We start from the raw sequence: 15,096 nt of genomic DNA on the forward strand, positions 1-15,096 counted from the left end.
TGACACTTAGCCGTTTTTTCGAAAGTTGACACTTAGCCGTTTTTTCGAAAGTTGACACTTAGCCGTTTTTTCGAAAGTTGACACTTAGTCACTTTTTCGCCACAGTAACACCTCCAGCGCGTGCCACGGCGCTTTTCAGGTCTTCTATCCGACCTTGTGCTGTCGAGGACGGCGTGTCCGACGCCGTGGGGAGACCAGCACCATCTCCTCCATACTCGTAAACGGGGTGCTTTGGAAAACGGGGGGAAAGTCGATGAGTACACTGACTACTGGGACCATTTCATTGTACTCTGGCGCACCTGAAGACCAAAAAAGGTACTGCACCTTAGCCCGGGTACCTCACCCCCTGGTACCTCGAGGAGAACTTAGAAAAATTTCGACAAATTTTTGGTGAGCTCCAGGGAGAGAGGCTGATTTTTCGCTTTTTGAGGCCGACCGCCGAACCGGCGCGGGGCGGACTCACAAGCCCCCCAGAGCCGTGGGCACTTAGTCGTTTTTTCAGAGAGGCGACACTTAGTCGTTTTTTCAGAGGCGACACTTAGTCGTTTTTTCGAAAGTTGACACTTAGCCGTTTTTTCGAAAGTCGACACTTAGCCGTTTTTTTGGAAAGTTGACACTTAGTCGTTTTTTCGAAAGTTGACACTTAGTCGTTTTTTCGCCACAATTGGCTCTGAGCTCCAGGGGGAGAGCCTGGTTTTGCCTTATTTCAGGCCGGCTGGGGAACCGGCGCAGGTCGGATGCACGAGCCCGGCAGAGCCGTGGGCACTTAGAAAATTTTCGCCGATTAAGCTGGGACCTCCAGGCGGAGACCGGCATTCCTCGTCCACGGGGTTCGACCCAGGAACCGGCGCTGGGCAGACGCCGTAGCCACGCAGAGCCGTGGGCACTTAGAAAATATTCGCCAAGTTGGCTCTGAGCTCCAGGCGGAGAGGCTGGTTTTGCCTTATTTCAGGCCGGCTGGGGAACCGGCGCGGGTCGGATGCACGAGCCCGCAGAGCCGTGGGCACTTTGCCATTTTCTCAGAGTCGACACTTAGTCGTTTTTTCAGAGAGGCGACACTCTGTCGTTTTTTCGAAAGTTGACACTTTGCCGTTTTTTCAGAGATGTGACACTTAGCCGTTTTTTCAGAGATGTGACACTTAGCCGTTTTTTCAGAGATGTGACACTTTGCCGTTTTTTCAGAGATGTGACACTTTGCCGTTTTTTCGAAAGTTGACACTTAGCCGTTTTTTCGAAAGTCGACACTTAGCCGTTTTTTCAGAGATGTGACACTTTGCCGTTTTTTCGAAAGTTGACACTTAGCCGTTTTTTCGAAAGTTGACACTTAGTCGTTTTTTCAGAGATGTGACACTTAGAAACTTTTTGCCAAGTTGGCTGATAGCTCCAGGAGGAGACCGTTATTTTTCGTCATTCGAGGCCGACTGCGGAACCGGCGCTGAGCGGACGCCAAAGCTCGGCAGGGCCGTGGGCACTTAGAAACTTTTTGCCAAGTTGGCTGTGAGCTCCAGGAGGAGACCGTTATTTTTCGTCATTCGAGGCCGACTGCGGAACCGGCGCTGGGCGGACGCCAAAGCTCGGCAGGGCCGTGGGCACTTAGAAACTTTTTGCCAAGTTGGCTGTGAGCTCCAGGAGGAGACCGTTATTTTTCGTCATTCGAGGCCGACTGCGGAACCGGCGCTGAGCGGACGCCAAAGCTCGGCAGGGCCGTGGGCACTTAGAAACTTTTTGCCAAGTTGGCTGTGAGCTCCAGGAGGAGACCGTTATTTTTCGTCATTCGAGGCCGACTGCGGAACCGGCGCTGAGCGGACGCCAAAGCTCGGCAGGGCCGTGGGCACTTAGAAACTTTTTGCCAAGTTGGCTGTGAGCTCCAGGAGGAGACCGTTATTTTTCGTCATTCGAGGCCGACTGCGGAACCGGCGCTGGGCGGACGCCAAAGCTCGGCAGGGCCGTGGGCACTTAGAAACTTTTTGCCAAGTTGGCTGTGAGCTCCAGGAGGAGACCGTTATTTTTCGTCATTCGAGGCCGACTGCGGAACCGGCGCTGGGCGGACGCCAAAGCTCGGCAGGGCCGTGGGCACTTAGAAACTTTTTGCCAAGTTGGCTGTGAGCTCCAGGAGGAGACCGTTATTTTTCGTCATTCGAGGCCGACTGCGGAACCGGCGCTGGGCGGACGCCAAAGCTCGGCAGGGCCGTGGGCACTTAGAAACTTTTTGCCAAGTTGGCTGTGAGCTCCAGGAGGAGACCGTTATTTTTCGTCATTCGAGGCCGACTGCGGAACCGGCGCTGGGCGGACGCCAAAGCTCGGCAGGGCCGTGGGCACTTAGAAACTTTTTGCCAAGTTGGCTGTGAGCTCCAGGAGGAGACCGTTATTTTTCGTCATTCGAGGCCGACTGCGGAACCGGCGCTGGGCGGACGCCAAAGCTCGGCAGGGCCGTGGGCACTTAGAAACTTTTTGCCAAGTTGGCTGTGAGCTCCAGGAGGAGACCGTTATTTTTCGTCATTCGAGGCCGACTGCGGAACCGGCGCTGGGCGGACGCCAAAGCTCGGCAGGGCCGTGGGCACTTAGAAACTTTTTGCCAAGTTGGCTGTGAGCTCCAGGAGGAGACCGTTATTTTTCGTCATTCGAGGCCGACTGCGGAACCGGCGCTGGGCGGACGCCAAAGCTCGGCAGGGCCGTGGGCACTTAGAAACTTTTTGCCAAGTTGGCTGTGAGCTCCAGGAGGAGACCGTTATTTTTCGTCATTCGAGGCCGACTGCGGAACCGGCGCTGGGCGGACGCCAAAGCTCGGCAGGGCCGTGGGCACTTAGAAACTTTTTGCCAAGTTGGCTGTGAGCTCCAGGAGGAGACCGTTATTTTTCGTCATTCGAGGCCGACTGCGGAACCGGCGCTGGGCGGACGCCAAAGCTCGGCAGGGCCGTGGGCACTTAGAAACTTTTTGCCAAGTTGGCTGTGAGCTCCAGGAGGAGACCGTTATTTTTCGTCATTGGAGGCCGACTGCGGAACCGGCGCTGGGCGGACGCCAAAGCTCGGCAGGGCCGTGGGCACTTAGAAACTTTTTGCCAAGTTGGCTGTGAGCTCCAGGAGGAGACCGTTATTTTTCGTCATTCTAGGCCGGCTGCAGAACCGGCGCGGGTCGGATGCACGAGCCCGCAGAGCCGTGGGCACTTTGCCACTTTTTCGCCACAATTGGCTGTGAGCTCCAGGAGGAGACCGTTATTTTTCGTCATTCTAGGCCGGTTGCAGAACCGGCGCGGCTCGGATGCACGAGCCCGCAGAGCCGTGGGCACTTAGAAAATTTTCAGAGAGGCGACACTTTGCCATTTTTTCAGAGAGGTGACACTTAGTCGTTTTTTCGAAAGTTGACACTTAGCCGTTTTTTCGAAAGTTGACACTTAGTCGTTTTTTCGAAAGTTGACACTTAGTCGTTTTTTCGCCAAAGTGCCCACCTCCAGCGCGTGCCACGGCGCTTTCCAGGTCTTCTATCCGACCTTGTGCTGTCGAGGACGGCGTGTCCGACGCCGTGGGGAGACCAGCACCATCTCCTCCATACTCGTAAAGGAGGTGCTTTGGAAAACGGGGGGAAAGTCGATGAGTACACTGACTACTGGGACCATTTCATTGTACTCTGGCGCACCTGAAGACCAAAAAAGGTACTGCACCTTAGCCCGGGTACCTCACCCCCTGGTACCTCGAGGAGAACTTAGAAAAATTTCGACAAATTTTTGGTGAGCTCCAGGGAGAGAGGCTGATTTTTCGCTTTTTGAGGCCGACCGCCGAACCGGCGCGGGGCGGACTCACAAGCCCCGCAGAGCCGTGGGCACTTAGTCGTTTTTTCGAAAGTTGACACTTAGCCGTTTTTTCGAAAGTTGACACTTAGCCGTTTTTTCGAAAGTCGACACTTAGCCGTTTTTTCGAAAGTTGACACTTAGTCGTTTTTTCGCCGATTTTGCTGGGACCTCCAGGCGAGGACCGGCGTTTTTCGTCTTCCGGGTCCGACCCGGGAACCAGCGCCGAGCGGACACATTCGCTCGCTAGTGCCGTTGGCACTTAGAAAATTTTTCGTTTGTCATGAGCTCCGGGCGGAGACCGGCGTTTTTCGTCTTCCGGGTTCGACCCGGGAACCAGCGCCGAGCGGACACATTCGCTCGCTAGTGCCGTTGGCACTTAGAAAATTTTTCGTTTGTCATGAGCTCCGGGCGGAGACCGGCGTTTTTCGTCTTCCGGGTCCGACCCGGGAACCAGCGCCGAGCGGACACATTCGCTCGCTAGTGCCGTTGGCACTTAGAAAATTTTTCGTTTGTCATGAGCTCCGGGCGGAGACCGGCGTTTTTCGTCTTCCGGGTCCGACCCGGGAACCAGCGCCGAGCGGACACATTCGCTCGCTAGTGCCGTTGGCACTTAGAAAATTTTTCGTTTGTCATGAGCTCCGGGCGGAGACCGGCGTTTTTCGTCTTCCGGGTTCGACCCGGGAACCAGCGCCGAGCGGACACATTCGCTCGCTAGTGCCGTTGGCACTTAGAAAATTTTTCGTTTGTCATGAGCTCCGGGCGGAGACCGGCATTTTTCGTCATTCGAGGCCGACGGGGGAACCAGCCGGAGCGGACACGTTTGCTCGGAAGAGCCGTTGGCACTTAGAAAAAATTCCGTGTCTCGTGAGCTCCAGGGGGGACAGGCTGGTTTTATTCATCCGTAGCCGACATGGGAACCAGCGCGGAGCGGATTGGTGTTGCGCTGCCATATACCTCATCTCTCTCAGGAGTCCCCCCCTTATACGTGCCGATGGTGTTTTGGAAAACGGGGGGTAACTGGATGAGTACACTGACTAGGGGGACCAGTACACTAGCGAGTGGGACCAGTACACTGACTAGTGGGACCAACACACTATGAGCGCCTGGTACCTAAAATGGAAGTATAGAGGCCGAATTTCGGGCAAGATCACGCCGGGTTAGGCTTCCAGGACCTCGGCTAAGCAATTTTAACGGGTCGCCCGGTTCTTTTTTGATCCAGCCCGGTTCTTTTTTTATCCAGCCTGGTTCTTTTTACACTTCCAGCTGGAGCTCGGGAGCGGCTTTTTGCACAAGATCACGCCGTGTTAGGCTTCCAGGACCTCGGCTAAGCAATTTTAACGGGTCGCCCGGTTCTTTTTTGATCCAGCCCGGTTCTTTTTTTTATCCAGCCTGGTTCTTTTTACACTTCCAGCTGGAGCTCGGGAGCGGCTTTTTGCACAAGATCACGCCGTGTTAGGCTTCCAGGACCTCGGCTAAGCAATTTTAACGGGTCGCCCGGTTCTTTTTTGATCCAGCCCGGTTCTTTTTTTTATCCAGCCCGGTTCTTTTTACACTTCCAGCTGGAGCTCGGGAGCGGCTTTTTGCACAAGATCACGCCGTGTTAGGCTTCCAGGACCTCGGCTAAGCAATTTTAACGGGTCGCCCGGTTCTTTTTTGATCCAGCCCGGTTCTTTTTTGATCCAGCCCGGTTCTTTTTACACTTCCAGCTGGAGCTCGGGAGCGGCTTTTTGCACAAGAACACGCCGTGTTAGGCTTCCAGGACCTCGGCGAAGCAATTTTAACGGGTCGCCCGGTTCTTTTTTGATCCAGCCCGGTTCTTTTTTTTATCCAGCCCGGTTCTTTTTACACTTCCAGCTGGAGCTCGGGAGCGGCTTTTTGCACAAGAACACGCCGTGTTAGGCTTCCAGGACCTCGGCTAAGCAATTTTAACGGGTCGCCCGGTTCTTTTTTGAACCAGCCCGGTTCTTTTTTTTATCCAGCCCGGTTCTTTTTACACTTCCAGCTGGAGCTCGGGAGCGGCTTTTTGCACAAGAACACGCCGTGTAAGGCTTCCAGGACCTCGGCTAAGCAATTTTAACGGGTCGCCCGGTTCTTTTTTGAACCAGCCCGGTTCTTTTTTTGATCCAGCCCGGTTCTTTTTAAACTTCCAGCTGGAGCTCGGGAGCGGCTTTTTGCACAAGATCACGCCGTGTTAGGCTTCCAGGACCTCGGCTAAGCAATTTTAACGGGTCGCCCGGTTCTTTTTTGATCCAGCCCGGTTCTTTTTTTTATCCAGCCCGGTTCTTTTTACACTTCCAGCTGGAGCTCGGGAGCGGCTTTTTGCACAAGAACACGCCGTGTTAGGCTTCCAGGACCTCGGCTAAGCAATTTTAACGGGTCGCCCGGTTCTTTTTTGATCCAGCCCGGTTCTTTTTTTTATCCAGCCCGGTTCTTTTTACACTTCCAGCTGGAGCTCGGGAGCGGCTTTTTGCACAAGAACACGCCGTGTTAGGCTTCCAGGACCTCGGCTAAGCAATTTTAACGGGTCGCCCGGTTCTTTTTTGATCCAGCCCGGTTCTTTTTTTTATCCAGCCCGGTTCTTTTTACACTTCCAGCTGGAGCTCGGGAGCGGCTTTTTGCACAAGAACACGCCGTGTTAGGCTTCCAGGACCTCGGCTAAGCAATTTTAACGGGTCGCCCGGTTCTTTTTTGAACCAGCCCGGTTCTTTTTTTTATCCAGCCCGGTTCTTTTTACACTTCCAGCTGGAGCTCGGGAGCGGCTTTTTGCACAAGATCACGCCGTGTTAGGCTTCCAGGACCTCGGCTAAGCAATTTTAACGGGTCGCCCGGTTCTTTTTTGATCCAGCCCGGTTCTTTTTTTTATCCAGCCCGGTTCTTTTTACACTTCCAGCTGGAGCTCGGGAGCGGCTTTTTGCACAAGAACACGCCGTGTTAGGCTTCCAGGACCTCGGCTAAGCAATTTTAACGGGTCGCCCGGTTCTTTTTTGAACCAGCCCGGTTCTTTTTTTTATCCAGCCCGGTTCTTTTTACACTTCCAGCTGGAGCTCGGGAGCGGCTTTTTGCACAAGATCACGCCGTGTTAGGCTTCCAGGACCTCGGCTAAGCAATTTTAACGGGTCGCCCGGTTCTTTTTTGATCCAGCCCGGTTCTTTTTTGATCCAGCCCGGTTCTTTTTACACTTCCAGCTGGAGCTCGGGAGCGGCTTTTTGCACAAGATCACGCCGTGTTAGGCTTCCAGGACCTCGGCTAAGCAATTTTAACGGGTCGCCCGGTTCTTTTTTGATCCAGCCCGGTTCTTTTTTTTATCCAGCCCGGTTCTTTTTACACTTCCAGCTGGAGCTCGGGAGCGGCTTTTTGCACAAGAACACGCCGTGTTAGGCTTCCAGGACCTCGGCTAAGCAATTTTAACGGGTCGCCCGGTTCTTTTTTGATCCAGCCCGGTTCTTTTTTTATCCAGCCCGGTTCTTTTTACACTTCCAGCTGGAGCTCGGGAGCGGCTTTTTGCACAAGATCACGCCGTGTTAGGCTTCCAGGACCTCGGCTAAGCAATTTTAACGGGTCGCCCGGTTCTTTTTTGATCCAGCCCGGTTCTTTTTTTATCCAGCCCGGTTCTTTTTACACTTCCAGCTGGAGCTCGGGAGCGGCTTTTTGCACAAGATCACGCCGTGTTAGGCTTCCAGGACCTCGGCTAAGCAATTTTAACGGGTCGCCCGGTTCTTTTTTGATCCAGCCCGGTTCTTTTTTTTATCCAGCCCGGTTCTTTTTACACTTCCAGCTGGAGCTCGGGAGCGGCTTTTTGCACAAGAACACGCCGTGTTAGGCTTCCAGGACCTCGGCGAAGCAATTTTAACGGGTCGCCCGGTTCTTTTTTGATCCAGCCCGGTTCTTTTTTTTATCCAGCCCGGTTCTTTTTACACTTCCAGCTGGAGCTCGGGAGCGGCTTTTTGCACAAGAACACGCCGTGTTAGGCTTCCAGGACCTCGGCTAAGCAATTTTAACGGGTCGCCCGGTTCTTTTTTGATCCAGCCCGGTTCTTTTTTTTATCCAGCCTGGTTCTTTTTACACTTCCAGCTGGAGCTCGGGAGCGGCTTTTTGCACAAGAACACGCCGTGTTAGGCTTCCAGGACCTCGGCTAAGCAATTTTAACGGGTCGCCCGGTTCTTTTTTGATCCAGCCCGGTTCTTTTTCCACTTCCAGCTGGAGCTCAGCAGCGGCTTTTTGCACAAGATCACGCCGGGTTAGGCTTCCAGGACCTCGGCTAAGCACTTCTAACGGGTCGCCCGGTTCTTTTTTTGAACCAGCCCGGTTCTTTTTACACTTCCAGCTGGAGCTCAGCAGCGGCTTTTTGCACAAGATCACGCCGGGTTAGGGTTCCAGGACCTCGGCTAAGCAATTTTAACGGGCCGCCCGGTTCTTTTTTTGATCCAGCCCGGTTCTTTTTACACTTCCAGCTGGAGCTCAGCAGCGGCTTTTTGCACAAGATCACGCCGGGTTAGGCTTCCAGGACCTCGGCTAAGCACTTCTAACGGGCCCTGGTCCACCCCTGCCAGCGCATTTCAAAACTTGGCATTAATTTCGACCTAAGAGACGAAGTCTGATTTTTTTCTACCACTTGGGCGGCCTTTTTGCACCCAGAACACCCGCACCGGCACCATAAATTCGAAGGGTGCCGAGTGCGTCGGCGCAGATTCTGCGACGGAGTGACACTTCCCTCTTGTGGACATTCGGCGGTAGGTGAAATGCGCACTCGGTCTTCTCTTTTCTTTTCCTTCCAGTGAAACTTTGGCAACATTCTGCGAGCTGCTGGCTTCCAGAACCTCGGCCAAGCAGGTGGAGGATTTTTTTCCACTTCCAGCTGGAGGTGAGGAGGGACTTTTTGGGCAAGATCACGCCGACTTAGCAAGCAAGGTGGAAGTGCCAGCATGCTCCGTGGCTGGAAGTGTGGATGTGCCAGCACCCTCCCTGCCTATGGAAGTGTGGAGCTCCAGCACCCTCCCTGCCTATGGAAGTGTGGAGCTCCAGCACCCTCCCTGCCTATGGAAGTGTGGAGCTCCAGCACCCTCCCTGCCTATGGAAGTGTGGAGCTCCAGCACCCTCCCTGCCTATGGAAGTGTGGAGCTCCAGCACCCTCCCTGCCTATGGAAGTGTGGAGCTCCAGCACCCTCCCTGCCTATGGAAGTGTGGAGCTCCAGCACCCTCCCTGCCTATGGAAGTGTGGAGCTCCAGCACCCTCCCTGCCTATGGAAGTGTGGAGCTCCAGCACCCTCCCTGCCTATGGAAGTGTGGAGCTCCAGCACCCTCCCTGCCTATGGAAGTGTGGAGCTCCAGCACCCTCCGTGCCTGGAGCTATGGAGCTCTGGAGCTCTGGAGCTCTGGAGCTATGGAGCTATGGAAGTATGGAGCTATGGAGCTCTGGAGCTATGGAGCTATGGAGCTATGGAAGTATGGAGCTCTGGAGCTATGGAGCTATGGAGCTCTGGGGCTATGGAAGTATGGAGCTATGGAGCTATGGAGCTATGGAGCTCTGGAGCTCTGGAGCTATGGAGCTATGGAAGTAGGGAGCTATGGAGCTATGGATGTATGGAGCTATGGAGCCACCAGCCAGCCAGGCTGGAGCTATGGAAGTATGGAGCCATGGAGCTCCGGAGCTATGGAAGTATGGAGCTATGGAGCTATGGAGCTCTGGAGCTATGGAGCTATGGAGCTATGGAGCTCTGGAGCTCTGGAGCTATGGAGCTATGGAAGTATGGAGCTATGGAGCTATGGATGTATGGAGCTATGGAAGTATGGAGCTATGGAGCTATGGAAGTCTGGAGCTATGGAAGTATGGAGCTATGGAGCTATGGAAGTATGGAGCTATGGAGCTATGGAGCTATGGAGCTATGGAGCCACCAGCCAGCACCCTCCGTGGCTCAACCACGCCGGCCCAGAGTTCCAGCCGCTCGGCTTCACTCTCTCACAAGCCCCGCCTGGAGCTCCCCAGCCCGCCCCTGGTACCTCAACTACCGAGGCCAGCCGCTCGACCAGGCCGGCCGAGAGTTCCAGCCGCTCGGCTTCACTCTCTCACAAGACCCGCCTGGAGCTCCCCGGCCCACCCCTGGTACCTCAACTACCGAGGCCAGCCGCTCGACCACGCCGGCGCAGAGTTCCAGCCGCTCGGATGAGCTCTGCCACTCTCCCGCCGCGCAGCCACCGGTAACGGGGAAATGTCGCCGCCTTGTGGACACGCCGTTGTAAATGAATGGGCTTTCGCACTTAGTGCAATTTTCGCCAACTCTGTGACTGGTGCTATGGAAGTATGGAGCTCTGGTGCTATGGAAGTATGGAGCTATGGAGCTCTGGTGCTATGGAGCTATGGAGCTCTGGAGGTATGGAGCTCTGGAGGTATGGAGCTCTGGTGCTATGGAGCTATGGAGCTCTGGAGGTATGGAGCTCTGGAGGTATGGAGCTCTGGTGCTATGGAGCTATGGAGCTCTGGTGCTATGGAGCTATGGAGCTCTGGAGGTATGGAGCTCTGGAGGTATGGAGCTCTGGTGCTATGGAGCTATGGAGCTCTGGAGGTATGGAGCTATGGAGGTATGGAGCTCTGGTGCTATGGAGCTATGGAGCTCTGGTGCTATGGAGCTATGGAGCTCTGGAGGTATGGAGCTCTGGAGGTATGGAGCTCTGGTGCTATGGAGCTATGGAGCTCTGGTGCTATGGAGCTATGGAGCTCTGCAGGTATGGAGCTCTGGTGCTATGGAGCTCTGGTGCTATGGAGCTATGGAGCTCTGGTGCTATGGAGCTATGGAGCTCTGGTGCTATGGAGCTATGGAGCTCTGGTGCTATGGAGCTCTGGTGCTATGGAGCTATGGAGCTCTGGAGGTATGGAGCTCTGGAGGTATGGAGCTCTGGAGGTATGGAGGTATGGAGCTACGGAGCTATGGAAGTATGGAGCTATGGAAGTACGGAGCTCTGGAGCTCTGGAGCTATGGAGCTCTGGAGCTCTGGAGCTCTGGAGCTATGGAGCTATGGAAGTATGGAAGTATGGAGCTATGGAGCTATGGAAGTATGGAGCCACCAGCCAGCACCCTCCGTGGCTCATCCACGCCGGCCCAGAGTTCCAGCCGCTCGGCTTCACTCTCTCACAAGCCCCGCCTGGAGCTCCCCGGCCCACCCCTGGTACCTCAACTACCGAGGCCAGCCGCTCAACCACGCCGGCGCAGAGTTCCAGCCGCTCGGATAAGCTCTGTCACTCTCCCGCTAAGCAGCCACCGGTAACGGGGAAATGTCGCCGCCTTGTGGACACGCCCTTGTAAATGAATGGGCTTTCGCACTTAGTGCAATTTTCGCCAACTCTGTGACTGGTGCTATGGAAGTATGGAGCTCTGGTGCTATGGAAGTATGGAGCTATGGAGCTCTGGTGCTATGGAGCTATGGAGCTCTGGTGCTATGGAGCTATGGAGCTCTGGTGCTATGGAGCTATGGAGCTCTGGAGGTATGGAGCTCTGGAGGTATGGAGCTCTGGTGCTATGGAGCTATGGAGCTCTGGTGCTATGGAGCTATGGAGCTCTGGAGCTCTGGAGGTATGGAGCTCTGGTGCTATGGAGCTATGGAGCTCTGGTGCTATGGAGCTATGGAGCTCTGGAGGTATGGAGCTCTGGAGGTATGGAGCTCTGGTGCTATGGAGCTATGGAGCTCTGGTGCTATGGAACTATGGAGCTCTGGAGGTATGGAGCTCTGGAGGTATGGAGCTCTGAAGCTATGGAGCTATGGAGCTCTGGTGCTCTGCAGCTATGGAAGCATGGAGGTATGGAGCCACCAGCCAGCACCCTCCGTGGCTCATCCACGCCGGCCCAGAGTTCCAGCCGCTCGGCTTCACTCTCTCACAAGCCCCGCCTGGAGCTCCCCAGCCCGCCCCTGGTACCTCAACTACCGAGGCCAGCCGCTCGACCAGGCCGGCCCAGAGTTCCAGCCGCTCGGCTTCACTCTCTCACAAGCCCCGCCTGGAGCTCGCCAGCCCGCCCCTGGTACCTCAACTACCGAGGCCAGCCGCTCGACCAGGCCGGCCCAGAGTTCCAGCCGCTCGGATGAGCTCTGCCACTCTCCCGCCGCGCAGCCACCGGTAACGGGGAAATGTCGCCGCCTTGTGGACACGCCCTTGTAAATGAATGGGCTTTCGCACTTAGTGCAATTTTCGCCAACTCTCTGACTGGAGCTATGGAAGTATGGAGCTCTGGAGCTCTGGAGCTATGGAGCTATGGAGCTATGGAGCTCTGGGGCTATGGAAGTATGGAGCTATGGAGCTATGGAGCTATGGAGCTATGGAGCTCTGGAGCTCTGGAGCTATGGAGCTATGGAAGTAGGGAGCTATGGATGTATGGAGCTATGGAGCCACCAGCCAGCCAGGCTGGAGCTATGGAGCTATGGAGCTATGGAGCTATGGAGCTCTGGGGCTATGGAAGTATGGAGCTATGGAGCTATGGAGCTATGGAGCTATGGAGCTCTGGAGCTCTGGAGCTATGGAGCTATGGAAGTAGGGAGCTATGGAGCTATGGATGTATGGAGCTATGGAAGTATGGAGCTATGGAGCTATGGAGCTATGGAGCTCTGGAGCTATGGAGCTCTGGAGCTATGGAGCTCTGGTGCTATGGAGCTATGGAGCTCTGGTGCTATGGAGCTATGGAGCTCTGGTGCTATGGAGCTATGGAGCTCTGGTGCTATGGAAGTATGGAGCTATGGAGCTATGGAAGTATGGAGCTATGGAGCTATGGAAGTCTGGAGCTATGGAAGTATGGAGCTATGGAGCTATGGAAGTATGGAGCTCTGGAGCTCTGGAGCTATGGAGCCACCAGCCAGCACCCTCCGTGGCTCAACCACGCCGGCCCAGAGTTCCAGCCGCTCGGCTTCACTCTCTCACAAGCCCCGCCTGGAGCTCCCCGGCCCACCCCTGGTACCTCAACTACCGAGGCCAGCCGCTCGACCACGCCGGCGCAGAGTTCTAGCCGCTCGGATAAGCTCTGTCACTCACCCGCCGCGCAGCCACCGGTAACGGGGAAATGTCGCCGCCTTGTGGACACGCCGTTGTAAATGAATGGGCTTTCGCACTTAGTGCAATTTTCGCCAACTCTCTGACTGGAGCTATGGAAGTATGGAGCTATGGAGCCACCAGCCACCCAGGCTGGAGCTATGGAGCTCTGGAGGTATGGAGCTCTGGTGTTATGGAAGTATGGAGCTATGGAGCTATGGAAGTATGGAGCTATGGAGCTATGGAGCTCTGGAAGTATGGAGCTATGGAAGTATGGAGCTATGGAGCTCTGGAGGTATGGAGCTATGGAGCCCTGGAGCTATGGAGCCCTGGAGCTCTGGTGCTATGGAGCTATGGAGCTCTGGTGCTATGGAGCTATGGAGCTCTGGTGCTATGGAGCTATGGAGCTCTGGAGCTATGGTGCTATGGAGCTCTGAAGCCATGGAGCTCTGGTGCTATGGAGCTCTGGAGCTCTGGAGGTATGGAGCTCTGGAGGTATGGAGCTCTGGAGGTATGGAGCTCTGGAGGTATGGAGCTATGGAGCTATGGAGCTCTGGAGGTATGGAGCTATGGTGCTATGGAGCTCTGAAGCCATGGAGCTCTGGTGCTATGGAGCTCTGGAGCTCTGGAGGTATGGAGCTCTGGAGGTATGGAGCTATGGAGCCCTGGAGCCCTGGAGCTATGGAGCCCTGGAGCTATGGAGCCCTGGAGCCCTGGAGCTATGGAGCCCTGGAGCTATGGAGCTATGGAGCCCTGGAGCTATGGAGCTATGGAGCTCTGGTGCTATGGAGCTATGGAGCTCTGGAGGTATGGAGCTATGGAGCCCTGGAGCCCTGGAGCTATGGAGCCCTGGAGCTATGGAGCCCTGGAGCCCTGGAGCTATGGAGCCCTGGAGCTATGGAGCTATGGAGCTCTGGTGCTATGGAGCTATGGAGCTCTGGTGCTATGGAGCTATGGAGCTCTGGTGCTATGGAGCTATGGAGCTCTGGTGCTATGGAGCTCTGGTGCTATGGAGCTATGGAGCTCTGGTGCTATGGAGCTCTGGAGCTCTGGAGGTATGGAGCTATGGAGGTATGGAGCCACCAGCCAGCACCCTCCGTGGCTGGATCAATGGAAGTGTTTTAGGTACCAGGCAGCCAAAGGGCCGAGGCCTCACGCTCGACCACGCCGGCGCAGAGTTCCAGCCGCTCGGATAAGCTCTGTCACTCACCCGCCGCGCAGCCACCGGTAACGGGGAAATGTCGCCGCCTGGCGGACACGCCCTTGTAAATGAATGGGCTTTCGCACTTAGTGCAATTTTCGCCAACTCTCTGACTGGAGCTATGGAAGTATGGAGCTATGGAGCCACCAGCCACCCAGGCTGGAGCTATGGAGCTCTGGAGGTATGGAGCTCTGGTGCTATGGAAGTATGGAGCTATGGAGCTATGGAGCTATGGAGCTATGGAGCTCTGGAAGTATGGAGCTATGGAGCTCTGGTGCTATGGAGCTATGGAGCTCTGGTGCTATGGAGCTATGGAGCTCTGGTGCTATGGAGCTATGGAGCTCTGGTGCTATGGAGCTATGGAGCTCTGGTGCTATGGAGCTCTGGTGCTATGGAGCTATGGAGCTCTGGTGCTATGGAGCTATGGAGCTCTGGTGCTATGGAGCTATGGAGCTCTGGTGCTATGGAGCTATGGAGCTCTGGTGCTATGGAGCTATGGAGCTCTGGTGCTATGGAGCTCTGGAGCTCTGGAGGTATGGAGCTATGGAGGTATGGAGCCACCAGCCAGCACCCTCTGAGGCTGGATCAATGGAAGTGTTTTAGGTACCAGGCAGCCAAAGGGCCGAGGCCTCACGCTCGACCACGCCGGCGCAGAGTTCCAGCCGCTCGGATAAGCTCTGTCACTCACCCGCCGCGCAGCCACCGGTAACGGGGAAATGTCGCCGCCTTGTGGACACGCCGTTGTAAATGAATGGGCTTTCGCACTTAGTGCAATTTTCGCCAACTCTCTGACTGGAGCTATGGAAGTATGGAGCTATGGAGCCACCAGCCACCCAGGCTGGAGCTATGGAGCTCTGGAGGTATGGAGCTCTGGTGCTATGGAAGTATGGAGCTATGGAGCTATGGAAGTATGGCGCTATGGAGCTATGGAGCTCTGGAAGTATGGAGCTATGGAGCTCTGGAGGTATGGAGCTATGGAGCCCTGGAGCCCTGGAGCTATGGAGCCCTGGAGCTATGGAGCTATGGAGCCCTGGAGCTATGGAGCCCTGGAGCTATGGAGCTATGGAGCTCTGGTGCTATGGAGCTATGGAGCTCTGGTG

Source organism: Syngnathus leptorhynchus, chromosome 7 (genome assembly GCF_054491065.1).
Source record: "Syngnathus leptorhynchus isolate UIUO chromosome 7, UIUO_Slep, whole genome shotgun sequence".
In the NCBI taxonomy this organism is placed as follows: domain Eukaryota; kingdom Metazoa; phylum Chordata; class Actinopteri; order Syngnathiformes; family Syngnathidae; genus Syngnathus; species Syngnathus leptorhynchus.